This window comes from Bombus fervidus, chromosome 2, assembly GCF_041682495.2.
Source record: "Bombus fervidus isolate BK054 chromosome 2, iyBomFerv1, whole genome shotgun sequence".
Taxonomy (NCBI): Eukaryota; Metazoa; Arthropoda; class Insecta; order Hymenoptera; family Apidae; genus Bombus; species Bombus fervidus.
Window position 1 is genome coordinate 6,753,418 of NC_091518.1, and position 26,926 is coordinate 6,780,343.

General features: G+C 31.0%; 2 protein-coding genes across 4 annotated transcripts in view; one reads left to right on the forward strand and one right to left on the reverse strand.

The window, feature by feature from the left end:
* LOC139993102 (uncharacterized) overlaps nt 1-25,432 on the reverse strand; it is a 142,347-nt gene extending 116,915 nt beyond the window's left edge. Inside the window, exon 1 of the mRNA XM_072014527.1 lies at nt 25,108-25,432. The gene's annotated coding sequence lies outside the window, so the exon portion shown is untranslated. The remainder of the gene's footprint in view (nt 1-25,107) is intronic.
* Nucleotides 1-26,926, forward strand: part of LOC139993268 (uncharacterized) — a 340,358-nt gene that overhangs the window by 220,952 nt on the left and 92,480 nt on the right. The gene's annotated exons all lie outside the window — the stretch shown is intronic.

A 26,926-nucleotide genomic window follows, 5' to 3' on the forward strand; every position in this document is an offset into this window, starting at 1 on the left:
TCGGTTCCTTCGAAATGGTTTTCCAATCAAATATTCGAATTACATGTCTGCCGTTACTCATTTTACGTTCCCTGTTAATTTCCGTGAATACAATTGAATGTAACTTCGCGTCGTACAATGGCGGAGAATGAAATTTAATACAGACATACGTTGACCAATTGTTAATTAATTCGATCTTGTTAGTAAACAGGCGTGACAATAACTGTGTCCATTCAGAGGTCTGTCAATGAACATGTTGACAAGGTTTTATGTAGCATGTTTCAAACATCATTTTAATATCCCCCGCATTGTATAATTGATTCTTTGTGTTATATGTTGATTCGCACAGCGTTTTCTCAATGAAAAACGTGAATGTAATCGAAGAAATGTATCATAATTTTAAACATCATACAATTTAATTCTACTTTTAACTACAATGAATAGTATTAGAACAATAGTGAAGTTTATAATATTATTACAAATTAAAGTAGCATATATTTCATTTTCTTAATTATATTTAGTTCTTCATATTGTGTATTCGTTCTCAAAAATTGTTGATATTGTTTTCGTATCTATAACCGGATAAACTAAATAAATTTATTTTAAATAAATACTTACAAGATCAAGATTTGTATTTTTGTATATTAACTTCAAATATTAAGGAATCTTGACAGATTGTTTAATTAATTTATTGATAACATAATTAATTGTAATAATTAAGCACCAAGGGAATATTTTTAATACATTTTCAAATGTATCAAGTAATCAGGTAAACTTTTACATATAATAGAGTAGAAATAGAGATTAAAGAAGTGGATTAAAGAACTTTGCCTTCAGTTATTCAATCAGTAAAAGAAACTTTGTATCGACGTACAATTATATAAGTAACTATTATAAATATAATATGAGGACAAAGAATACCGCTTTTCATCTGTCGCAAATTGTTAATAATCTCACAATCAGTCACAACAGCCTTCATACATCCTATACAAATGTTTTTTTGTTAAAATAACATGTATTTTACAGCAGAATTAGTGTGTTCTGTGTCTATGATGACGAAAATCTGTTTTAGAAATGAAAAAAATATAACGAAATTTATTGTACAAATGTAATGTTAATGATGTAATAAATATTTCTTCAAATCTTCCTATACTAATACATAAAATAGCTTCTATTACTTCATTCATTGGTCAATAGATATACTATTATTCCTGTTGCGTTGTTTAAATCATTTTCAACTTAATTGTATTTTTAAGGGTTAGTTTAAGCTTGAATAAAATATGAAACAATTCTTACTAATATCCTCATTTAAATCTTACGTTAAATATCTTCTTAAACTGTTACAATTTCCTTCTATTTGTTAAAACGACAATAAGATTGAAATATAAAACTACGAGGTTTGCAACGTAATTAATTAAAATTATGTTTTATTTGAATAAATATAGTCATTGGTAGCGTTAAAATATTTTAATATTTTACATATTTGTTATAAACTATTGTATTACTATTGTATTATATTGTATTGTATTATAATAGTTATATTGTATCATATTATAATAGTTGTATTGTATTGTATTATAATAGTTCATTATAAACTATTTGTTATAAACTATGTACAATAATATATAACTACCTGGTAGTAATACAATTACCATATACAATGTAAAAGTATATGTACATAATGCGGTACACGCTAAATACGTAGCAGTGAAAGTTCTTCGTCCTATTACATGTAAACAAGCTTAGGTCATCATAACCTTGATGAAAATATTTCAAGATCGTTGATCAGGGTCGCAACCTTGTTACCGGGTTTTATGTTGTTGTCATTACATACTTTTAGTGACATCAAAGAACGTCGTACCGTTTTATAATGTTCATAGCATGAACAAAGCATTGCAGCATCGAGAAGTGAGACTCCAATGATATCACTGGCTTCTTCGGTTTACAGTGGCACATATACTCCAAGCCAAGAAAAATAAGTGAACGTTACACGTAGTGTCTTTCCTTGAGCCGTAATCCTTACAGAACGAGGTCAGATCGAAGTTCAATTCGACTTTGACACGTATACATGCTTTTTTATTCTATAATTGTATTGCTGACACTCTAAGTCGAAAAAAAAACATTTTAATTGGCTATTAAATTTAGTTCCTTACCTGATGTGTAATAGGTAGTTGTGACAAGTGGTTGTGAAAAATGTTTGTAAAAACTATTGCGTCGAAGCAGAATAATTATTTAGATTAATAATATTATTGCTTCTAAACAATTAGAAATGTGAAATATTCATTAAGTAAAGCAGACATAAGAGCTTTTAATATTTGAGCCTACTATTGAAATGACTTGAGAGAGTTTGGAAAATAAAAAAAGATAAAAAATTCAAATATAGTAAAAGATACCTGGTTATTACACGAAATTGCATATAACTAATAACTAATATAATAACTACTGTACAAAGAATTTTTGTAATAAATGATTTGATATTTCAAAATAGAGTAAACTTTAATGTGAGCAGATACTACATTATTACAGAGCTTAATACATGTCAAGCTGAAGTATTTAAAAAGTGACAGCTAAATATGTTTGAAATATAATTATAAAAATTATATGATATAATATGATTTAATTTCTTTAAGTAATCATGTTTTTCTACCCCATAACTATTTCAATTTTTAAGCGCTTATGGTTTTTAAATACTTTTTCCTTTTACGTTTATAATATCTAGCTACCAGTCAAACCCTTAATTTTAGTTATATGTTTTTAGCTACAGAATATTGAAGTTATAAATGTGTATTGCAAACACATTTGTATATGTGTATCAAAAATCGAAATAAATAGATAAAAACGTAGATGTTATTCAAACGAAATAGGAAGAAAATTGACAGTTATGAAAACTATTTTTAATGTTAGTACAAATTAAATTAAGTAGGACTGAAATAAGGAATACGCACGTTGCATGTAAACATTAACAAATTCTAAAAAATTTCACATACGTGACCAATTATTCTACACTTGAGCATTTATCTTAACCGAACAAATTGTGTTAATCGAATAAAGATACTAATATTAATGTAATGTAATAATACTAATAGTATTAGTAATTCATGAGTTGGTATCTCTAGTTGGTATCTCTAGACTGTATAATTGCGACGAAAGTGAAGGGTTTGAAGCAATAACGAGACAACTCCAACACTTAAATTGTATTTATTGAAAGAGCAAAAAGAAAAAAAAATACAAGTTTCATATTCAAAAATGCAAAAATCTATTACAACAAACACTAGTTAACTATAAATTCATAGCAGTTTGAAAAAGTGATTCAATTTTGTTTAATTTTGAATTGGTTTTCATTAGTTTACAAAAATTACTGGGAAGTGGAGGTGTCTCCTTGGTGCAACAACGTCGTCAATTCATAGACAATAATGTGAAATAACCTATAACTCCTTCAGAATTTCACATTTATCAGTCACATGCTCGCATACATGTTGCTTATGAAGTCAATCAAATGAACTTATCAAGCGATCACCTGAAAGTAGGAAGAATAGTAACGCCCGATGAAGAACGGAAGAGGAGGAAACGCGAATCTCGGTTCTATTATTCCACAACCGATAAACGTGTCTATAACTAGCGAAAAATGCGTTTACAGAACATCAATGGCATGTGTTGCAGTCACCGTTATCGCGTTTGTGGAGTGCCGTTTCTCCAGTTTTCGCATGAACAATTACATATATACACGACAGACAATAGTACCGATACGAATCCACTATCCAAGACGATGACAAGCGATGCATAAGTCGTGTTCTACACGTGTGTAGACGCTACCACATAACACGTATCCATGAACAATTTACGCAGGAATACATCCGGTTATTATCGTGGCAATTAATCGATCGAATAATAAATTAAACATTGCTTACTTCGAGCAAATTCAAAATAGGATATATAATTAAATTGAATAATTATTCAATTCAAAATATTACTCTATTTGATTTATGTAATTTCTTAAAATAATTATCATCCGCTGTTCGTACTGACTAATGCGGAAAAAAAATACTTGAATTAATTTTAACTTATACTTTGCCGGCATAGGTCTAGCAAAACCATGTTTCATGAAGTATAAAATATGTACATGCTTACATGCATAAGGTAAAAAAACATTAGAATTATTTTGCAAGAAACTATTACTGAAATATCTCACCATAAGAATCTTCGTATTCTAATTGATTTGATGAAAAGTTCCTTTCCTTTCATAAGGTGATAATAGATGAGCAATAATTTCCCTTTTATGTTATTTTATTGAATTAGGTGTGATCCATTTCGTTATATTTCTATTATTATGCTCGTGCATAATTCAATAAACTAATATAAAACAAAAAACATTATGCCTCTATTATTTCCTTATGGAACGAAAGAAATTTTTCAGACAACCTAATACATAGATGGGAAAAGTCTGATACATAGATCAGTAAATAAATAGTATAGTAAATAACAATAGAAACCAAGTATTGCAGAAAGCAACCTATAGAAGAATGAATAGGACCAAAATGAAAGGAACAATACGTAACTCGTGAGATATTGTTTTAGAATATACATTTATTCGATATTCCATAACTATCTAACCTAATATTAAATCTATGTAAAGTACATAAAACGATTCTTTTATTTTCATGACTTTAATTTGTAAAGTAAGTTGTTGTATAGTGTGCTGCATATATTGCTATATAGTGTACTGTATAGTGTTCTGTATAGTACAATGGCTGTCGAAAAATTTCAAAGAGCTGCTATGTAATAGAGTTTAAGAGTGTTCTTGATTGTTTTATGTACACGATTGTTTTGGAGGATCCTCTTCACGAAAAAGGTTATAGATATTTGAGATTTGAATTTTTGGATGAATTTTTCAATTTACTCGTTTGCCTTTTAGCTAAATGCGAGTCTATTTGTTTTTATAAAATTGTTAAAGCCAGTTGTCAATTATTTGAGAACGAATGGCCTGACTTCGATAGTTTATTTTATTATTAGTTTTAGTTTAGTTTATTATGACAGCTTGTGTATAAGTATAAATTATTTCAGTTGTAAAAATAGTGTTGGAAACACTATGAAATTGTTAAGGTCTTTAGGGTCTCTGATCAGTATATGAAAGATTAGTTTAATCCCATCGACTTGGATTTATTTTGGATTCTGTACAATATAGTTGAGTTACCTATGGATAAAAGACAAAAGTTGGAGAAACTTGTAAAGTTGTTTATTTTGAAAAAATCTTACGTAATAAAAGACATTGCACATTTAATAAGGAAACTAATTGCAGCATATCCAGCAGTAGAGTTACTATACACAAGATCGTTAGAAAGAGAAAGAGTATTAACGCTATTATCCAGTTTGTATGATTATAATACGAGGATGAATATCCCTGATTCAGTGTTGGATGGATACACAAATTACCGGTAAAGATTAATATCATTAAAAGTGTAGACTAGGGGTCTACAAACAGTGTAGATCAAATATACGCCTTCTAGGATACTATACAAAGAAATTTTCACATAAATTTTAAAGAATTATTAATATTGAAATTGGCCTTATAAGTATTACCCAATCGCTTAGACAATTGTGTAATTTGCTTATATATAGACAATATTGATAATATGATAGCCTCGTCTTACAAAATAGGCGGTACACAGCATTTGACATGCAATGAACTGGAGATTTGGCAATAGGTGAAAAAAAGAAAAATTTGTACGATTGCACGCCATACTGCATCTCCAGAAAACAATCAGGCAGGCAGATTCTACGGAATAAAAAATTATGACATTGAATGGGAATTATATAGAGATGCTTTTGAGATTATTGTAAGAAATATCGAAGAGCCCAAGTATGATCTATTTGCTACTAGTAAAAACATCAAATGTAAATAAGAAAGAGTCAAGAGCGTCGCAAATTGGTGTCTTTACAATTAACTAATCGAATTTAGAATTTCACTCGTTTCCAGCTTTTAGCCTAATTTTAAGAACGTTCCTAAAGATTAAATGAGTCGGAGCTGTAGGAATTCTTATTGTGCCTAAATGGCCAAATCAATCATGGTATCCATTTTTAGAATTGCTCTTACTTTTATAACTTATTACTATCTCCGTGCAGGACGAGACTTTATCTTCAAGTAACTTATATAACTTTAATAGTAAAACCTCATATCATTGATTTCTAAAGATAAAATCGGCGAAGATGCTATATTACCCAAGTTTATAAAAGGATTTTATAGGGCATAGATTAAAGTCATCAAACTCGAAATATACATATACTTGGCATGTGCCAGTAGCTTCACATTTTTTTAAGAAACTATACCCGTTAAAGGATTTAAGTCTAAATGTTCTAAGTGAGAAATCAGTAGATTTATTGGCTTCGATAAACTGCTCACCAAGCACATACTTCTGCGAGTGTCAGAATAAGCAATATCTGTGTGTTGGCGAAAGAGTTGTAAACAAAAACTCTGGCGTTTCAGGACGTTTCCAAGCAACGTTGGTTTTGTCAAAATTTACAGAAGATTATGGGCTCTGTATAGCATCAGCGATTTCTAAATACCCAAATGTAACTAAGCTATTAAGGGACAAAATTAACAATCTATTTCTAATGATAAATATGTCGCATAGAGCATATCCTAGCAAGAATTGGTATAGATACATCGTTATTCTCGATCCACTCAACGTGCGACGTCAGCATTAGAGTACTATTTAGGACATTATTTTAGGACATTTAGGAAATTAGGATATATTAGTACATAGGAGTACGATTAGAAGAACTGCAGGACGGTTGAGTAATTCAGAAGTTTCTGCCAATTTTTGTGACAGACTCATCTTATCGGATAACCTTGACTTTGCATCCGCAGTTTATGAGTGAAATCGGTATTTTCGTAAATTTAAATGTAATAAATAATATTTAAAATTGCTGCTTTTCTAAGTAACTACATTGGTAATCTCGAGAATAAGGCGGATAAAATATAATTGAATGATCAAATGAACTTATCTTAAGTTAAGTTCAATCGGTATTACATGAAGAATCCTCATTCGAAGAAATTACAATCTCACCGTAAAAATCATATGAATATAATTTGATATTCTGAATGGATCCAACGATTTTAAATATCTATTTTTCTAAATATGAGAAACCCTCAAGGCGAGAACGATCAAGCGATACGATGTTCACTTTCGTTTACCTTAAACGTTGTAATATCTGGCGGACGGAAGCAGTGCTACATTGGTAATTATAATCTCTTCGAACGAGGCTTCTTCATATAATTGCGATCGAATTTCACTTAAGGTAAGTTCGTTTGAGCGTTCAATATTCTCTCATATTACGTGCAAGTTTTTGCATCTTTAAATTTTCCATAAATGTACAAAGAACTGCAGTATACTGATCATATATTTGTCTAAAATATGATGTTTAAAAATTAAAATTATAAGCAGCATTTGAATATTTTATGTGGTCGACTCGTCATGTTGATAACTTGTATACAATTTTTTCTACTCCTTAACCGCCTCTATTATCATCTATATTGTTTCATTAAAATTGTATAACTCTCATTATTAGTTCTGTGGAAATTAAGAAAGGATAAGAAAATATGTAGTTGTACATGTTTTAATTATTTTCATAGTTCAATTATAACGTGATATTATTTTGGCAATTGTAATTTCTAGAGAGAAGAGAATACAGTATGTCCTACCTAACTTGAGCATCTTAAATATCTGGTTTATTTTTTATGATAAACAAAAATGTCAAAGGAGAAAAATATTTTGTTTGAAGAGGAAAACGCGATGACGGCTCAAATTTTTTTCTCAAAACTTTCTATAAATGTTAAAATATTTTTATGAGTCAACGTACGTACCTTAGAACATGTGACTGAATTCTTGACTAGATTTATCAAACATTTACACAATTTCTGCTTATTATACGAATGACATAAGTTTTTACAAACACAATGGAGGACATAATTAAATAAATGCACCTGAAAGATCATTATCTTCCATCTGCGTTTGAAAAATTTTATTTTATCATCCCCTTCGTAATCCTTGCAATCGTTGGATTCCATCTCTATTGCGGAAATCATCGTCGATAAAACGAATCGGCTGGAAAATTTGTATTTGCCGACCATTCGCTGCATGATTCTGCGTTCGTGATTACCACGTGTAGACAAGTGTAGTGATAAAAAATTTGTTGATTGTCCGCGGGATGGACATTATACATCGTACTACATTTCAGACATTTCGATGTACACAGTGACGTTTACGCATTCGTCTACGATGTTCGTAGAAATAGTGTGGCAAGCGTATGCACGCATGTCAGCTACACATAACGACGCGCATATTACGCGGCAGGAATCAATATTATCCAGCAAAATTTATGGTCTTACGTTGGTCGAATCATCGATTCGTGTAATGACCTCGTACGCCACAACTTGCTCGGGAGAGACGTCGCATGATACCGGATAGTCACGCATATCAACTAGAAGACTACTAAGAATCATGTCTGTTCCGAGGAAATCCTCAGAGAAGATTGATAAGCATCGTGAATCGTGACATAAAATCGAGATTTTAATTGTTAAAGTCATAATCACTGGTTTCCTTTTATACATCAAGTAGCATTGTGTTTCTTCTTGGTCTGAGAGAATAAGATATAAATATTAAAAGTGGATCTGTTCTGTGTTAAGAATCATTTTGTCAAACCTTGTAACCTAACCATTTATTAAAAATCTTTCACAAATACATATAAGAATGTATTTCGCATTAAAAATTATTTTACTAAATACTGAACATTTTTTCATTATGTATTTAAACATTTTATAAAAGCCTTTCACACACATTGATCAGGAAGAACATGTTTCGCATTTGGTATGAATGTAGTATAAGTCTTATGGTTGAAGAAATTAGACCTTTTAAATTCGATCGAAGAAGTCAAATATCAATTAGAAGAATGTTAAGAACAGAGATGTTATCATACCACAAATTCAACATTGTACCACATTTTGAATACTTAATAAAATAATTCTTGCTAACTTCTTCAAAATAAAAGCAATTTTTCAGGTAAATGTTACTAATTCAACGTTCGACAATAACACATATTCCACGAAATGAAATAAGGTTACTGTAATACTATAAATTAATAAAATAAAAGGTTATTATCATTCTATTAACACGTTCGTCGCCCAGCGTGATTCAGCTAAGTTTCCTGCGGGGCCCAAATCCGACCGCCGATACGCAGAACGTAAATAGAGCAACAAGCAGGAATTCATCGTTTATTGCCTTCGATTCATTGTTTATCGCCGTAGATTCATTATAAAGAAAAGATTATTTATTTCTGAAATGGAGAAAGCGATAAGCTATCCATCTAGAGTATTCCGAGGGATCTCATGGCAGATATCTCAGATCTTTTATTTAGTCGAGAAGCATACTTGTGAGACGTACATCAGTGATTTTTTCCTCCTCAAAATGTTCGGTAAACAGCGTGAAAATATATTTGAAAGTGAGGATAGTAGTGATGACGAAGTCTAACTATTTTTCGAAGTACCCAAAATCACCCCAAATGTGTTTAGAATGTTTTAACAAATACTATACGATATAGGATAATGTAATATATTATGCAGAATATAAATTAATAAACAGTATGGTATAATGTGTTTTTAATATTTTTATGTTGTATATCCTATATATAATATCGCATATTTAATTAATTAACTCGGACAAGAAGAGCGTCACCATCGTTTGGTGACGGGGCCCCCACGGAAGTATACCCGTCGCATAGATATGTGCAACGTGTCGACGAACGTGTTAAAAGAAACAAGTTGAGTATTTTTATGTTTGTGTTAGGAGAAACTTTTCTCAAATTGATTAAAACTGTTTAGTTATCGATCTATTTAATTTGAAGAAAGACAAAAGAGCTAATACCTCTGACTGATTCGATGAAAACAGTTTATAACTGTTATATTACATTACATAAGCTTACGTGACTGACTCTGTTTATGTTATATATACGTACATATAGTAGTTATTTAATAATAACATTAAAATTTTTCATTCTTAGATATTACAAGTAAATTTAATAGAATCATACAAGGAATTGTAAATTATTGAAGAGAATTTTTATACACATACACGCACTTTCTGCCTCGTGTCGAGTTCTGTACGAATTCGAGCTAAGAAAGCAGAACATCGCAAGAATAAACAAAAGACGAAAACCGAAGACCCAATGAGGCAAAGCCAATCCAAGCTCAGCCAACCCAGCTATACGGCGCTAAATTGCCACAGTTCTTGACACAAACCTTTTGCACAAATGTGTTTCAAAAGGCATGTCACCGGTTTCACAATATACAATTGATCTTTCAAAAAAAAGAAATTTAATATATTCAGTAAATTTTAATTTTATAATTAAATTTGTCTTTTAAACAGTACAGTATTTAGGCCAACGACCACTAGTGAGTATGGTACACCGTTGGGAAGCTTATAAATAGAGAAGTCCAATAAGAATAATCACGATTACCGTAATCGTCTCATTTAAGAAATATAGGTGGAAATGTGTACACAGGGTATGATACAGGTGTAGGCTGCCGTTCGGTAGCGAGACGGCGCGATGTGGCACAGCAGCCGAAATCTAAACTGAATCTAACTCAATCTGGTAATCTGGTAGTTCTTAACAATACGACACGAATATTATAGTAACGCCAATCGTTACCGACACCAACGATATTTAACACCATGAAGCAGTGTAGTATTTACAATCGACAATTGTCACACAAATGTATCCTCCAGTTGTGCGCGACATGACCTTTCTTGAATATTAGTGGCGAAATTATCTATATTTTCTGAATGGGACATTTGCGGTAGCCATGATCATCCTTGTCGGACTCTTCTACTCATAAGCTTTTCAACGCAATGGTGCGCTATGCCCTTCAATGATCGTTCACCTAAAAACGATGGTATTGCTTAAAAATTAATATTTTAAACTATATATACGTGACATTTTTACAATACGTGCATTAAGTGTCTATCTGCACAAAGCAAATTAATATGTGTATGTTTATACGCGAATGATGAAAATAGTATTTAATATAGGAATGGTTATAGTAGATTTTCCAAAATTTTGTTCGAGAAACGTATATAGTGACAGTAGAAAATCTGTCTTTTCCGACAACTCGCAATTCCCATGACGGCTACCTACCTACACGAACATTTTTGACCAGTTAATTATATTCTGTTGGTCGAAATAATTTCTAACAACACCGCATTTTACGTCACTGACTTTATGTCCGAGAATTACGAAGTCAAATAAAATGCACGCAGTGCTTTTTTGCAACAAAAATATTCTGGAAACGTTTTCATAAGTATAGTTACAAACAGTTTTAACAATATTAACTCCGCCCTGAAAACATTTCAATGCAACTGCGTTTATTGTTTCTAGCTGTACAAATATTTCAAAATATTCTATCAAATGTTTGTTTTGCAAAATTTCCATAGATATTATTTGGGTAGAAATGCATAAAAACGAACTTGCTACGAATCGTCCTTGAGTTTTACGCCCGAATTCTGTTCCTGTTTCTATACACGAAACCTTTAATATTTTAAGAAGAATTTTTGAAGAAAATTATAACGAAAAGTCACGCATATAAATAACTATTCTTTCCTGTTTTACTCTGTGCGAAAATGTTTTGAGGATAGAATGGCACAATTGTAAAAAATAATTAACAGTGATTTATCACAGTGATCGCAGAATCATAGTCAGAGTTGCGATCAACTTCATTCACGACTTTGTGTTTTGTTTATCTTTAGTGAATTTGCTCATTATGATCGTAATTCTCAATCTCAATTGAATTATTTCTTATAGAATACTTCAATATAGCTCACATAAAAATATTTGGATATAACGTTTTCTTCATATAACGTAAATTTATTCGATGCTGCAATTGAAAAATAATTCAATTTTCTTTTCTTTATCTTATGTCAGCATCTTGAAGAGTAAAATATTAATTCTTATCCTCCGATTTCAAATTCGTAATATTCGTTTGACATCGTTAATGTAAAATATACAGATTATATGATGCGCGCAGAAAAGTTACGCCCTCCAATCAGAAGCGATCACATAAAATCAGAAATCACCGTGAAAAATCACGGTAATTGGGGACGAACATGATCGAATCACTCGTAATTCACAAGTAACAGTTCACGCCATCTCTAGACGTAACGCGTTCAATAAAAGTTAGATCAGTATTGTCACGGACTTCGAATATTTAAGCTCATAACGATAAAATGAAGAGCAGACTGAAATGGATTTTTACTTCTATGATAACTAAATTTACATAAAAAATAAAATCGTTCATATATAATAAATTGATAGAATGGTAAGTTGTTAGAAAGTAACAAACGTGAAATAACTGCATGAGGCAGAATTGATCCAATTATTAGTAGAAAATTTATTATTTATACATAATATTTATGGTTTTGTTTGATTACATCTATGTTTTTGTGCGTGTCGATAAAATAATACATAACATTTGGAACTTCATGAGAAGTTTGGTTAACAATGAATAGGTTAAACGAATTTCGTACAATTATTAGTCAATTATGTCTTTGCTAAGGAAATTTTTTCTTTTTCGCAGTGATGATAGATGAAAGAACGAATTTAATAGCACTAAGAACATCGTGCATAATTATCTATGTGAATTTTTATCAAAGTCATCTTTCATGAATTGTAATATGCGATATCAATTGCTCAAGGCTTGATCGGTATGTATAATGAATTGATTTAGTCGCGTGACATTATACGGCCCTGTTACCTAAATTAAATGCTCAACCGATTTATGTACTCATCCATCCTGTAGTTCGATCGTAATCTTGCTATCATGAAATGTTACCGAAAAATATTGCATTAATTATAACGTATATAGTATTAACAATATTACGTTGTAGAAAAAAGTAATTGTAAAATTAATCAATTATTAAATAAAAAATGTGCAATATTGCATGTTGTCACAAATATATACGACTCTGAAGAAAGTTATAAATTTTAGAAACAAATGTTTATACTGGAGGAATATTGAATAGTTTGTACTCTAGCATAGTTTGTGCTTTAGGGTGAACTTTCATAAGAATTAATCCTCAATGTTACACGCGACCCTGATCAATCGGTTCCTCCATTCTATACCACATATCTACTATTCTACGAGGATATTCTACAACGATACAAACAAACTTTGCAAATTTGAGAGATTATTTTGAAGATAAAGTATTATATAAACACTAAATTAGCTCAGTTTCATTATTGAGATTATGGATCGAAGTGCTTACTAATTAATTAATTAGTTGAGCCCTCACGCAAGATAATATATTATATGAAGTCAAGGGAGTACATAAATAAAAATTTTGATACACATAGGTCAGTTATTAGGAAATAAATAATACATAAAAAACATCAATAAAGCTGCTGTTAATATAACAATGAGTTTGTTGATACTCATTATTGGTATATGAAGTCAATGGAAGACGGCTATTTACGTATACATATAAAGACACAAAGTAGTCATTTTGAAAAACATATGCACTGTCCTGTCGTTTTGAAAGAAGTATTTGAGAAGAGCGTGGATCTAGTTGACTACTTCTGATGGATCCAATGACAATAAGACGTAAGTATATTGGTCGAAATTTTTATATCTACAAATAAGATTGTGGCGAATCGAGTTACGGTAAGCAAGCAAGTAGAATAATTATATATTAAATACTATTTTCTGACTGATGAACACAAAATATCAGTTTAATCAGGCGTTTAATCAGGTTTTATCATTTTATGTAGTATTTTAGAGTTCGCGTACGTGTAAACTTATTCCTCAATTTATTTTTATAGATGATGGTTCTATAAACAAACATGTCGAAGTATGTTCTAAAATTAATAGAAATCATCGTACATATTTTGTAAACAGGGGTACTAAGTATACATACGACACCTTTCTTATGAAAACGTCTCCTACAACTCCGAAACTAGTGATATCTGCGTCCATATTTATCAAGACGTATTTGTTTGGTTTGATGAGTACTGCATATTCCTCAAGTTTGATTCCAACTTCTTGAAACTGCTCGCATACCATTTTTTATTTCGAATAATATTCCGATCATGCCGGAAAGAATTAATTATGTAACACCTTGCATACTTCACAATTTCGCTATATTTCTACCACAAACTATATATCGTAATGGTACTCACAATTGATTCGGTTCAGTACGCACAACTGACTCACGCACACGTGATTCAAGGTCTCCCGTGGTCTCGTTAGGCCACGATGACTTTCGTTAATCACGATAAACGACCGGTGCCATATTTCGTGGCTAATAATTGAATTCCCTCCGCTGACGGAGAAGATGCACGCCGGACCGCTGGAACGTCAAAATTCACTCTCGTTACCGAACTTTGTACCGCTCCCAGTGGCACTAAACACTATATCCCGTAAACCGTAAGATAGCCCCAGCGTTTTAGCGGCAATCCAATTTGCTACGATCGATGCGACGGCAGCCACGTTCGTGCCGGGCTTTCTCCACTCGTAATCCTGTCCTGCATGCTGCAAATCTTTTGGGAACGAACAGACGCGATGAGACTCGCGGCAACTGTTCGCCTACAACGCAATCTGTTCTTCATAGTTTAACTGCATGTATAGCGAATTACAACCGAGTGGTGGAAAAGACATATTGAGGTCATAAAATTGGCGCATTATTAAAATTTATATATTTCAAAAATCAAAATAATAATTTGAGACATACAATAGATCCGAACATTTTTATAAGTCTCTTATGAATATATTATGTTTGATAGTGAAACATTATGAAAATTTATTAGCGCTGCTGTAGTTAGCAGCAAGTGTAATAGGCACGACTGCCATGGCTATGTTGATAAAATTTGAAACCAATTTGGAAATATATGTCGAAGTTACGAGATATTTACTGTAAACATATATTTAATAAAAGATTAATACATAGCATGATAGCCATTTTAAACATATAATAAGGTTTAGAGACGATCCCATTGAATATTGAGACTTAAAATAAAATGGATAATTGACTGTTTAAATATTTTTGTCGCTTCTGCAAAATTCATACTGGTATTAAATATCTTATAATTTCTATTGTTTATATAGATAAATATCTTGAGATATTTAATACAAGTATGAATTTCGCAGAGGCGACAAAAATATTTAAACAATATATATAGTATACATTACACAAATTTGTGTACATAATTTCATATTTATTTCAAATTTCACCAATAAAGTCATGATAATTATGAGTTTCATTACAATGCTAATGACATTCCAAAATTTTCCGTATAACATAATACATATAATAATATATATAAAATGTTTTTACAACTGTTCGAATATTTTCGTCAGCTGCTGTATGTATATAACCTTAAATGCTGTATCATTGCAGTGATACAATTGAAGGACTTGCAGCAAGATTTGTATAGCAGTAATTTAGAATTTTTCCTTCCTTTGTACCATATTTAAAAGGTTATGTACAGTACAGTTTGAGAAGAAGATTCTATACACATATACGCAATTCGCTATTTTTCATACAATGCGTATATTATAACAAACTTCGATACATTAATTCACTAATGACTTCTGCCGTTTAAAGTTCAAGGTGCTTTTGTGAAATGGATATAGCCTTGGACGTAGTTACACTAATCGATATCGCTAATTAATACTTCAATTTACAACCTCGCTATATCTGTTAAACCAAATATGCCACTATACTATACACTGTGTACAATTTTATGCAAAATACACCTTCGAAGCTTCCATTAAATCGGCCATGTGTCTGCAGTGAAATTCAATTTTGAATCAGCTTTACTTGAATTTTGTTATTCGTAAACGAATGAGATTGAAATTTTAACGAGTTTGGAGACCGAGCATGAATGTATTGATTGAAAAATTGGTTTTGGGGAAGGAAAGAAGGAAAAGGTACTTTCTTACAGAGGTATTGTTGACTGTGATTCGCGTATCTTTTTTTTAATAAACATGACGCAACGCCAGACGTGTCCTCGCTAGGGAAGTTCAAGGGAGACTGCTGGTTCACGTGTGTGAAAATTGGTTTGTAATTCAATAAATGAAGTGAAGATGATATTGGGATGTTTGGAAAATTTACAGTTGGATTTAAAAGAAATTTAAAAGCACTATTTTTATAGAACTGTTGAATGATTTTTATGTGTCTCTTTCTTCAGTGCATTTTCGTTATTTCTGCGTTACTTCATTAACACTTTTTCGATTAATGCTTCGTTTTATAAAATAATTAATTCTTTTAAGTATTTTGAAGATTTTTCACGTGTTCAATTTGTTGTCATTAAAAAACTTTGGTAAGCATCAGATTAAGTGATAATGGAATCATGATATGTCCAATGAAAGAGATGGATGAAATGGTTCAGACGAACATTATGTGTCTCCTCTTCGTCGACATGTGAACATGCTCGATAACCAACTATGAGCAGTATTTTTTTCAAATTGAACGTTTCGTAATTGTACAGAAGACTTTAACAAGAATTTCCGGCAAATAATTCCTTTCGAATTTTTCTAATATATTAAATGTTAAAAATGCTACAGACTTTCCAAATCCAATATCTTTTGTAAATTTTAATGTGGTGGACAAAGATGCCATGGCTTATAGGAACATGCACATATTCCTACATGTGCGAACTCCACACTTCACGCGCGTTGTGGCCAAACGGATTCTTTGCGCAATTTGCGTTCACTCAATATAAAGAATGATATCGCTGCGATCAATGCCAAAACCACAAATGCCTTCACCAACACCATAAGTATATCTCCAAATCAGAACAAATGGTTCATCAAAAATCAAGAGTCGAACGATATTGGCAACGCATGAATAAGTTAGCCGCAAACATCATAGTACATATATACAATTATATTTGATACGGCTTGAGCGAGATGGTACGCATATTCTTTCGTTGTGCGTTGGAGTCAATACTTTCGGACCAGTTTTTATAAGAGTGCGATATTCCTTTTTCCCTTCCTGTGTGCGGAAGCTTTTTAGTTACGGCTAAACAGAAAACAAAAAGTGTGGAGGTAGAGATCCTGTGGAAAAAGTTAAAAAAGTTGCATTCTACAGGCAAAATAGCGGAGTAACAGATCGGATACAGACCGTGACGCCTCCAACGATAGCAAATCAACTGAAGATTACGATGTAGAGGGCAGCGAGGCTGAAGAAGGGAAAATCGACATAGTAGATGCGAATAAAAAATCTCAAAGAAAGTATTACGAAATTCTGAACATTCTTTATAACATTCATTGAAAAAAAGAGAAGACCGGACGACGTGTTCCGATTCTCGAGCAGCGTTGAGTGCCCACCTCTCCCTCTTAAGCAGAATTCTACACGAACGCTCGCATGACCTGCCTACAGAACAGTACAGAGCTCCCCTGTCTGCATTGACGACCACACAGGGACTCGCATGACATTTGGTATGTACACAAAAAGAGTACAAAAAAGAAGAAAGAACGGTATTCTACGTATCTGTACAGGTTAGGGAGAGTTTGGGAGAGTTTTTCTGCCCTCTTCGTTAAGAGACACATTACCACATAAAATACAATAATACAAAACAGTATACGCTCGCATGACATATATCGAAGTCTCAAACAAAAGAATATCTGTGTTATAGATGACAAGGAAAATGTACAAAACAACGAAAAAGTCGATGGAAGAACCGTTGGGCACTGAGCTCGAAGAAATTCTCAGGAAAAGACCTTTAGCCTCAAATACGTTTAATACAAAGCGGCAGCCCCTATCTACAATAGATGGAAGTACTGGTGCCAAAATGGAATCCAGTAAGAGGGTCTATCGGAGAAATACCCACGTCTGACGAGGCTAGAAGTGTTGAGAGTTAACCCATTGATCGTCTTGAAGTTGTCCAAGCATCACTCTAAGGTGAGAGATGTTCACATGAACAAGAGACAACAATTACAGCATCAGTCATGACTACCATTGACTGGGCCATGTCTGCCTTAATCGAAAAAAGAGGAAGCATACACAATGTTTCTAATTGGGAAGTTAAGCGGTGCTGGAAAGTTAGTCACGGACATAATCTATAGGCAGACGAGATCCAGAATCACATTCATTACAGCGGAAGTAGATAAATTCTATTCAGAAAAAATCTATCAGACAAAATAAGGGAAGCAGAAAGCATCGATAGAAAAAGACAATGGCTAACTCTATAAAGAAGTCCAGCATTAATAAGCTTCCGATACCTCTGATATCAAGGCAGGGTTTAAATTCGATGAGGCTGCGGTGAGGGAGACTGTTCCCCAATCAAGCGAACCTCTCACAGGACGACCCACGTCATCGATCTCAATCAAGACCAAGATTGTTATTCAGAAACAAATATCGAACTCAGTTGGCAAATCAAATATCCCCATATCAAAGCTACAACGAAAGAAATCAGGGCGGATGCAACTAAATATAAGTACAAAAGCTGGTGAAGCATTGGCAGAAAATAATGTCGTATAACTCTGTTTTAAATTGTGTTTAGGGATATAAGATAAGGTTTGACATAGAGGTCATCCAGAAAAAGATATCCCGAGGTACGCTAGATCAGTTAGACCATGAAACATTTCACTAACTATTAGTTCGCTTTTAATGAAAGGAGTAATAGAACTATGCAGAGCGAGCAAAACATCAGTTCTTATCCAGCTACTTCCTACACCAAAAGCCAGATGGTTTGCTTCTTTTTATTCTAAATCTAAAGAAATTAAGAAATAACTTCATCCGAGCCGATCATTTTGAAATGGAGGGTATAAGACTGTCAGAAAAGCTAATTATCCTGGGTTGTTACATACGTATGATGGATCTGGAGAATGCCTACTATACAGTTGCAATATATAAGAAGAAAAGAAGATATTTCAAATTCGAATAACTAGGAAAATTTTCCTCATTCACATGCCTACCCTTCGGTCGAAAGTTAGGCCCATTTATTTTTACAAAACTACTAAAACCTGTTCAATTGTCTACTTAGACAATTACGAGGCGTGTAAAACGAATATCGCGAGGACGACAGAATTGCCCCAGTCCTTAGACTTCCTGATTAATGAAAGAAAAAGTAGTATGATTTCGATCAATAGGTGTAAACTTTTAGATCTAATTACCAGTATGGAACTACCTGGAGGCAAGTAGAAAAAATCCAGAACCGACCTAGTATTATTCTTGGTTAAAAAGACGTGGCCAACCTAAGAATTCGCACAAATAATAGTTTGATGACACGTCGGATCTCTAGAGAAGGAAAATATTCCAGCATTAAAAGCAAATAATTTCGACCATAAGAAAAAGATTCTATCTGACCTAGCTTGATGGGTTAGTAGGTTGCCAGTAGTGAAGAAGGGTATCAGAACAGCTGACTTTAAAATTTATGCGGACGTGTGAAGCACGAGTTGGAGAGCAACAGATGGTTCCAATAACATCTCCGACTTTTGGAACGAGAAACAGAAGATATTACGTAAACTATAAAGAACTACTAGCAGTGATGTTAGCTCTAGAATCTTGCTAATGGGTGCTACTGAAAATTTACAATGCAACCGCAATATCTTACGTAAATAGGATGGAGAGTATACGATTTCTCTCATACAATAAATTAGCAAATTGATTTGACAGTAAGGGGAGGAGAGAAAAATCTTATTTTGCGTCATTTATTGCGTCGGAGAATAATAAAGAAGCAGATGCTCCATTCAGTAGTAGCATTATGAGAAACATCTTCATGTGACCTCGCGGTACACATCGGGTAACGTTAATGCCGACATAATGGTCACATATATACATATACAGGATCTAGCCGAATAACATGTAAAAATGGGCACGATATAATTCCTTGTGGAAAAATAAGAAAAATATATAGAATGAAGTTTCTTCATTCTTGGCTTAGCTTTCGAAAAAGTCGACGTTGACAATTTATCAAGTATAGTTGAACATGGCTACTTCCAGACTGGACAAATCTAAGTAACCGACACGAGGCAATTCTATACGTGAAAATAAATCGAAAATGTACAATAAAATTTTTCCGTTTAAAGCTTCATTTTCAAGAAAATAGAGTTTGAACGTGTTTAATTAAGAACCGTTCTGGTACATGTGTATAATAAAATTTTTTAATTTATTTTTCTCGAAAACATCAAGTATACTTGATAAATTTTTAAACTTGGTTTTCCCAAAAACTAAGCCGAAAATGAAAAAATTTTTTCTATATTTTTTTCTTACTTTTCTACAAGGGATCACGTCACGCTCGTTTTTACATGTTATTCTACCGGATCCTGTATATATACATCGATATACGTCGGAAAATCCCACATATACGTAAATCGCAAAAACTTTTTCACATTAATCTCAACCAGACAAAATCGAATAAAAGAGAATTAAACGAATTATATTATAACAATAAAGATTAAATAAAATTCAATATGTTTTGAATAAAACTTCGAGACAAATTCAAGATATTTGAGAGGTCATTTCACTGTTGCACCCTAAAATAATGGGAAACCTAATCGGTAGGAATAAAATGTTGATTAACAGCAACTTCCAGCAATCAGTCACGTCCGAATAAAATCCTCTCTCGAAGCTCGTTCTCTGCAATTCCAACGCTTTCAGCATGATCCGAAAGAATGTTTGTGGTGAAATGGTATTCTTCGTTAAAATGTACCACACCAAGAATTCTAGGTATTTTCGAAATTGGCAAGTATTATTTGTTTTCTCTCTTGAATCAAGTACTTTTTTCAATTTACGAAATAGAAACGAAATAAATCAAGGACTTAAGAATTGAATAAATATTTTTAGAGAATTCTTGAGAGAAAATTTTCGATTTAAAGAAAATTTATTTCTGTCCTGTATTTTGTGAGTTTTTGTATTACGCAATATATATATATTTGGGACATTTTTATTGTTTAATGTATTTATGGTTGGTTGAATCATCATTAGCTATATTATTACTAAGAAATAATTTTTAGAAAGATTTATTTTTGCAATCTGAAATCTATTATAATTTCCAAAATTTTATGATTTTTAATTTACGTTCAAATTAGTGTACATGATTAGTAAAATAATTTCATTATGTACTTTTAATTTAATCGAGTACACACAGAATTAATTCGCGTTTATTTTAATTTAGTTTTTAGCTGCCCAAATTGTCTACTTAACTTGTTTAAAAATACAAAAATATTATAGAAGGAAAACTTAACTACGTATTACACATGCAGACTCAGATATTTTCCTTTACAGTAAAACTATATTTTATTTAAGAATATTCTTTCCTTTCTGTCTCATATACTGCTGTATATTAACGAAACACGTATTGTATTTGAGATGTATAAGCATTGCAATCACGTAATACAAGTACGAGTCATTTTCCTTGTATACTTTATTAATGACACATTACGAATATAAGTCATAGTACACTTATTTACGGTTAATAATAAAATAAGCATAAATAAGTATTGCAATTACAAAATGAAATTGATTTTGATTAACCGGGTGTATTGTTAGAAAAATTAAATTATACCATATTCTAAAGTTTAAGATTTCAAATTAGCGACACTTGCCTAATTTTAATTAAACGGGAATTACTGTGACTTATTGATAAGAATGTATATTATTGTGTATATCTTACTATGTCAAATGCTATTTACACATGTCTAACTTTTCCTCTTTAATTAAAAAATTTTTTTAATATTTTGAATGTAAATTATAATTTATATATTTATATTTTGCATATAAATTGTAAAATAAATATAAATGTTTTTCCAAAATATTAGAAAAATTGAACCACGTTTATTATTTTACTATGGTATTTTTCACACGCAAAATATAAGAAATTTTAATTTTTAAGAGAGTCATTTCACTGAGAAAACTATACAAGTACACTTCGCAAATATACCATAATTATTCTGATTATAATGACGACAGAGTAATTTCTGATATAATTCTTTTACCTAACAGAAAAAACGATGTGTTCTAATTAGGTGACTCATATCGCTCTTCTGACACAAAAAGAGGTAATAATTAAGCAGTATATCGTTACACTGAAATGCCATTAATGATTCTTAACAGCAGTCGAACAACTGATATTTAATTATATGTTTCCTTTTAGACTGACCCAACTTCCTCAAATTAATTGTAATAATTCCATATTTCATAATAAATTGAAAATATGTTATATAATCTAGATCAAGAATTTCTTGAATTATTTAAGTAATTAATAACGAATATTACTTAATTGATTTTGTATAAACTTTTTTATATGAATTGAAAGAATATACTATAAAATTCATACAAAAAGTTGCTATTGTCAATTAATTTAGGAGTTAGCTCTGTTTTTATGTATCTTTCTTTGTAGCTAATTAAAAGAAAGTTACGTTCCTGTACAGTAACTACAAGGCGATAAAGTACAATCGCACGTATATTTCTTTTTATAAAAAAAAATTGTTTATATTCATTTGAAGGTGTTTTAATAGATGGAGTCACGAAAATGATCAATAACACTCCTTTTCAATACTTTTGCGAGTTATATATCGTCTCAATTCATACAAAATAATCTATGTACTATTCCATTATGAAGGCGTTCTTTGGAAAAGTTTAAAAACTAAATTTGAAAAAAATAAAACAGTATATAACTAAGGAAAATGTCCATGCCTGTATTGTTATTACTTTTTAAAATTTATTTCGCTGATGACATACTGAAATAATATTTGAAATACCAAGCAATTTAAGTCTTGGATTTCACGATACTTGTATACACAAATTTCTCAAAATGGCATAAGCAATTAATATAGATTTCCAAGTGTCATTAACTCTATAATCAACAGCTTAGAAACGAAGAGTAGTTACATATAAATATATCATTTACGTTTCCTTGAAAACTTTGAAATTACTATTTTAAAGCTATAGAAATTATGGAAACTATGGACATTAACTAATTGGAAAAGATCTCATTTACATATGAATGATTGATACTGACATTAGAGAATATTTTATATTCAACGGTTAATTTTTTTATCACTTAAGTAAGATTGCAGAAGTAATGAATGACATAATAGAGTTACTAACAAATTTCATTAATTCCTTTTAGAATTGTTTTGCAAGAAAATTTTCAACAAAATAAGATTGTACTATTTTAAAGATAAAGATTTTATATATGTACATATGTGTGAAAATAGCACGTTTTAATGAAATAATTTAGAAAGACAATTTTTTGCCGGAATACAAAATAATACAAAAAAAAAAGATTTCCAAATTACAATTACAAGTCTTATTCATTAGCTTATATTTATAATTTTAATATAATTATCTTAATATATACAAAGAATGTATGACAAACTTATTAAATGTTTTCAAATAAAATCACTCTAGTAAATTATCTTTTAAGTGTGTAACTTAATTCTATTTCCCTGATATGTATTCCTCTTAAGTATATTTTCCTCATATTTCAAAGACAATCACTTAAGAGTAATTGATAATTATTTGAAATGAAATACAGGAAAATATCTATTTTCCTTTAAAATTCAGAAACTTGCGAGTAATTATACTTATTGGTAAATATAATAATCTTTGCGGATTATTTAATGAATCTAATATTAATCTGTGTAAAATGATATCGAAGAAAAATAAATGAAAGAAGTATTTATATCTATGAAATGTCCTCAACTTATCAATAAATACACGATAGTATACTATCATTTCTATTCAATAAAACGATAGATGAATGGAACCATTAATGGAACTACAAACAACGTTCTAAGTAAATACTTACTGATATATCTACTGACTATGTCGCAAATGTTGCATCATCTTTCACGAATTGTGTGATTTCCTAGCATTCTTCTTTTTTTTTTTTTTTTTTTTTTGTAAACGAAATATCATATACACACTATGAAATGTACGTAACCGTATAAATTCTCTTAGATACAATTGATTATTTCTGTTTATTTCTAACTTATATCGGTACTCTTAGCTCTAAGCTTAAGATGTTGATACTCAATGACTTGGTATCTCTAGTATGTTTGTAAAATATTCTACGCATAAAATTTCGTAGTAGAATCAATATTTCTTAAGGATCTATGATATTTTAAGTATAAATTCTAATTAATGCGAAGTATACTAAAACATAAATGAAAGATAAATAAAATATAAATAAATTTTATTTATATACTTCATTAAGAGTTATTATTTCTTAATTTCATATTACCTCATTATGTATCGAGTTCTAAATAAAACACTCTCCATGACCATTTAAAACTATTATATCTTCGTAATTTAATATGAATTCATTATCTAGTACATTCTAAATAGAACATATTGATTGTTTGAAAGTACGTATAAAATGACTGGATATTCATTCTCCAAATTTACATAATACATCCAACATTTCAGTAAAAACATTTAATTCACTATGAAACTAATAAAAGAAGATATTAAACATGATCTGACAGAACAGTCTCCGATACTAACATTTATTACTAAACTACGGATATTTATAAAGTAAACAAAATATCGTGAAATATAGAACTATACTATTATACACTATAATATTTAGTGGGTAAAACAATTCTTTTCTTAAATGCCATTTCATTAAGTTTTTCAAGCCACATTTTCCATTCAACAATAAACGCAACAATATAATATTATAGACACTTATACATTCAAGTTTGAAAAAATATTAATCATAGCTTTAAGATAGAATATACATATTTTTATAATGAGGTTCTATGCCCTAATAGATTTCAGTTATATTAAAAAAATTATAGAAATCTTTTGTTATCTATTTTCGTATGGAAAATTATCGTTATCTATTTTCGTATTGAAAATTATCGTTATCTATTTTCAATGGTTTATATCTTCGAATCTATCAAGTTACTCACTTCTCCAAGTATCTCATATTTAAAATACTCTTTCTTAGTCGTCACAAGTGATATACAAGTTAAAAAGTTAACAAAAATGAATCTATCATATTTTTCCCATATGCCCTCCGTTCATTAATCAAGTTTTTTTTTTTAAATCATCTACATGACACTAGCAAAGTTCTAAGTAAAATCAAATATTCCTTATTCTAAAAAGATATTCCACAAAATCGATTACTTACGTTTACGACGAAATAGCTTCTCGAGACAGATCGATCCTCGCTGATACTCTTCTGATCTAAACTAGTTGTATCCACGAGATTTCCTCTGTTGCACGTTCTTGGTTTATATACTTTTTTTTTTCAAGCACTTTATAACATATATTAAACTTCTTGGAAAACCTTGTCTGCCGTATGTTGATGAAACTGAACACTCGCGAATCGGTTCGCGACGAGCACGTGGATATCGTACGAATTCGTCGAATCGGCAGTACCAGTACGATCGATCGCAGTCGAGGTGTCACTGGTTCGGCTCCGGCGAACATCCTCGCGATTTATAAAGCCTCGTCCGCTCTCTGACTTCGCTCCGTGTCGTCCGGCTCGTTATTATTCCCCTGCCAGCTAGCTGATTCCCCCGCCAGGCCCGTGTGCGAGCAACATTCTACACACTGTGTCATACATTCGCTCGAAAGCGCGAGATCATCAGCTCCCGCGAGAAGAGTCGTCTTTCGCCTTTGATACTCTCCTTTAATTGCCCAAAATCTTGCGAGATCGACTTGGTACCCGATGATTTAGGATAATATTGTTTGAGCGAGAGATAAGTCAATTTCGACATACGAATCGTTATTAGAATCAAAGACCTCGCTGCTGTTTCTATCGTCTGTTGATAAATATCTTTGTCTTTGAGTCGGTATATTTTGATATATTTTCTTTCAATTTGTTGTTTCATGTTTGCTGGAATATTATATTGGTGTTGATCATTTTATTTAAATTGGTTAAAGTTAAAGTACAGTTACGTTGTAAAATATTAATCCTATTGTCTTTGAGTCACGTTCAAAGCCAGTGATGTTTTTTATTTTTTTGGAAGATACAAATTTGAAGGTCGTAATAGGATTAATATATTTTATAGAATACTCTCACAGAATAATATGTTCAGCGTTGTTGGGAGATTCCACTTGAAGTATTTCATTATCAATCGCTATTAACAATATATGATCCCGATTGATAATTAAAATGGGCATTTAATTCTTAATTCTTTCGTACAACTAGTATTTAAGAATACATAATTATCCCTATCATTTCAAATATTTTGAAATAAATAAGAAACGAACAGACTTAACAACTGACTTATGATCGGTTCAATTTTGTTTCTCTAATGTTACATGTAAACATGAAGTGAGACAGGGGTTTGTGTACATATAGTACATATCGTACAATTACTCGATTTGAAAAATCTGACTTCAAATTTAGTGTGGTATTTAACATAGTACTTCAATAGTATAACTAGTATAAGTAATATATAATAATATATAAATATATAAAAATATACATATAAATAGAATATAAATAATAGTATAAATAGTACTTAAAAATTTGTTTACGTCAAATTGAATTTTAATGAAATTTCAAAATTACAAATTAATAATTGTCGACTGACAATTTCAGTAATTGAACAATAATTTTATTTTGGCGATTTCGTATAATAATAAGAATTAAACAATCAATTGATCAAATAAAAAATTTGAAGTGATTACTACCTATCAGTCATAATTAATGTTGGTTGAATGGAAAAAACGAATACGCTTAAAAATAGGTGTGTTTGAAAAGATATAAAATAATGAAGCGACAGTTTTTAAATTATTATAATAAATATTAGGTACTGTGGTTAGATTGGGATTATAATTATTGAATTAAAAGTAATCGTTTATAAATAAAAAACATAAAAATGTTCTCCTTATTTTTTTAATTGTAAGATTTCGAATTTTTGTAATAATCCATTTATAATTATAAGATGTTCACTCTGCTTAATACTGAAAACAGTTAATAAAATTTTGGAATAGTC